The sequence below is a fragment of the Nerophis ophidion genome, linkage group LG20 (assembly GCF_033978795.1).
Source record: "Nerophis ophidion isolate RoL-2023_Sa linkage group LG20, RoL_Noph_v1.0, whole genome shotgun sequence".
Taxonomy (NCBI): Eukaryota; Metazoa; Chordata; class Actinopteri; order Syngnathiformes; family Syngnathidae; genus Nerophis; species Nerophis ophidion.
Window position 1 is genome coordinate 43,363,206 of NC_084630.1, and position 3,717 is coordinate 43,366,922.

Below are 3,717 nucleotides of genomic sequence, written 5' to 3' on the forward strand. Positions count from 1 at the left end.
CGCTTCAATGGTCGGAAAACAAAACTATGTCCATATTTAGCTATAGGGTAATGCCAATGAGCAAGACTGTATGTTTAGGGCAAATCTTGCGGGGTTCACTGTGGCATTTGCTGAAAATTGCGGGGAGGCTTGCAACTCAAATTTTTGTCTGCAACATAAAGCTTAACAATTAGCCTATAGAGACCTCTAAAGTTGAAGTACCACTCTATATACAAGTTTCATTTTGTAACATATTGTGCCTTGAAGAAAATATGATAGTTTGCTGAAAAAATTGTATTTGCGTCTGTGAGATACTGTTTATCGCTTTTCATTACAAATGAATATATTTTTGTTCCCCAAAAGCTGTTTATTTAAATAACAAACACTTTAGTAGAAAAACATAATAAGGCTGACTTTAATGGTTTTGCTGTGTTGTTGTTAAAATAGACACACACAATCATATGCAAATAAAAATACAATTCCCACCATATAACAAATACAGAAAAGGGAAGAATTCCCCACACATTCGTTATTGTTTGGGTCCTCTCTTTTTAGGGCAAGGTCCTCCCAGATTACTGTTTTCTAAAGGCTGTGTGAAAAAAGTGAGGTGATTAGAATTGAACAACAATTGATTTTACTACAAAGCAGTACCCTATTTTTCGGACCAGATTATAAAGCGCCCTGCCAATGAGGCTATATTCAAGTCTATTTTCATACTTCATACTTTCATATAAGGATAGGATAGGATAGGTCTTTATAGAAGGCGCACTAAAGGGGTCTTATTAGAATTTTTTTTCTACAAACCCCGTTTCCATATGAGTTGGGAAATTGTGTTAGATGTAAATATAAACGGAATACAATGATTTGCAAATCTTTTTCAACCCATATTTAATCGAATGCACTACAAAGACAAGATATTTTATGTTCAAACTCATAAACTTTATTTTTTTTTGCAAATAATAAATAACTTAGAATTTCATGGCTGCAACACGTGCCAAAGTAGTTGGGAAAGGGCATGTTCACCACTGTGTTACATCACCTTTTCTTTTAACAACACTCAATAAACGTTTGGGAACTGAGGAAACTAATTGTTTAAGCTCTGAAAGTGGAATTCTTTCCCATTCTTGTTTTATGTAGAGCTGCAGTAGTTCAACAGTCCGCTGTCGTATTTTACGCTTCATAATGAGCCACACATTTTCGCTGGGAGACAGGTCTGGACTGCAGGCGGGCCAGGAAAGTACCCGGACTATTTTTTTTGAAACCACGCTGTTGTAACACTTGTCTTGCTGAAATAAGCAGGGGCGTCCATGATAACGTTGCTTGGATGACAACATATGTTGCTCCAAAACCTGTATGGAACTTTCAGCATTAATGGTGCCTTCCCAGATGTGTAAGTTACCCATGCCTTGGGCACAAATACACCCCCATACCATCACAGATGCTGGCTTTTGAACTTTGCACCTATAACAATCCGAATGGTTATTTTCCTCTTTGTTCTGGAGGACATCACGTCCTCTGTTTCCAAATATAATTTGAAACGTGGACTCGTCAGACCACAGAACACTTTTTCACTTTGCATCAGTCCATCTTAGGTGAGCTTGGGCCCAGCCAAGCCGGCGGCGTTTCAGAATATTGTTGATATATGGGTTTGGCTTTGTATAGTAGAGTTTTAACTTGCACTTACAGATGTAGCGACCAACTGTAGTTACTGACAGTGGTTTTATGAAGTGTTCCTGAGCCCATGTGGTGATATCCTTTACACACTGATGTCAGTTTTTGATTCAGTACCGCCCGAGGGATCAAAAGTCCGTAATATCATCGCTTAGGTGCAGTGATTTCTCCAGATTCTCTGAACTTTTTGATGATATTATGGAGCGTAGATGTTGAAATCCCTAAATTTCTTGCAATTGCACTTTGAGAAATGTTGTTCTTAAACTGTTTGACTATTTGCTCACGCAGTTGTGGACAAAGGGGTGTACCTCGCCCCATCCTTTCTTGTGAAAGACTGAGCATTTTTTGGGAAGCTGTTTTTATATCCAATCATGGCACCCACCTGTTCCCAATTATCCTGCCTGCACACCTGTGGGATGTTCCAAATAAGTGTTTGATGAGCATTCCTCAACTTTATCAGTATTTATTGCCACATTTTCCAACTTCTTTGTCACGTGTTGCTGGCATCAAATTCTAAAGTTAATGATTATTTGCACACAAAAAAAATGTTTATCAGTTTGGATATCAAATATGTTTGTAACATATTCAATTGAATATGGGTTGAAAATGATTTGCAAATCATTGCATTCAGTTTATATTTATATCTAACACAATTTCCCAACTCATATGGAAACAGGGTTTGTACATTTGAAACACTTCTTTGTGGTTTACGCTACATATAATGGTGACTCTTTGATCAAAGTGTAACATAGATTATGTTTGACAAAACCATCTTTAAGCTGCTTTCTTTCCATCTCTTCAGGATGTGTCGTTTTGTGGAAGGTCTTATTTACGTGGGTCCACTTCAACAAGGTCTTCTCTCCGTCATTTTTGTAGTACCGGTAGTTTTTAGTGCTTCCATAGCGAGTCTACTGACAAATATAAGTTAGAACTGCGCGCTACTTTATAGTAGAAATGGAAACGGCGGAGGATGAATGCCCCAAAAACAAGAGGATGGAGAAAAAGAAGGACCTTACTGACTACAGTGCGGACTACAATGGCGAATGCGTCCACATTTTCGGGACTTATGCATTTCCCAAATACACATCAGCATGTACCAATTGGTAAGAAAAGTTTTTTTTGCATAATATTACAAAACAAAACACCAGAAAGTATGTCTCCTAATAGGAGCCATTTTGGGGTTCTTATACACAAGCCATAATAAGACCCGTATGTTGAAGCACAGTACGTCTAACTATGGTAGTCGTAATGCGCCGCGTTGCCTCAATCGATTCGGCATTGTATCTTACCAAAGTCAAACTGAAACATTTTGACGGATTTTTGAGCACCGTATGTTATGTTCTATATTCTCAATTGAACATCAAAGTTTTGGTGTTGCTTGCTTACGGGCGTACCTGCTAGCCTCGTTTTAAGGCGTCAGTCAACCTGCAGTCCAGAGCTGTTTATAGAGATAGTATGGCCAACTCGGTTTCAAAAGTGGAAACCAGCCATGGTGCCCAGTCGTCCCCTGAAGGGCTTTTGACCAATCATTTAAGAAATCGTCTGGCCATACTCTCTCTGATTGGTCAAAAGCCCCTCACATGACTACGGGGTGCCATGTTTTGTCTCATCTTTAAAACCAAGTTGGCCATACTCGTTATACACGGCTCTGGTATCTCTTATGTGTGACTGCCTTATAATTGTCACACTTATCATCACACCATGTACCAAATAAAAATGCTGCAACGTTTGTATGCACAACCAGAATGAATACCTACAGAAAGGGACAAGCAGTAGAAAATGGATGGATGGATTAGTCACACCAGGTTATAAGGTGCGCTGTTGAGTTTTGAGAAAATAATGGATGTTAAGTGCACCTTATCGTTCAAAAACTACGGTAAATATAAACAGTAGCAATACCAGCGCTGGTGAGAGGACCGAATAGTCTAAAGTTCAAAGCAGTCTCTGAAAATGGTCGCCTGATGTTGAACAACTCAAACATAACGTTGAAACATGCTCTTTGACGACGTTGAATTCTAGTCATATCCCAACCAATATTTTACAACAAAATACAATGTTGAAACAACA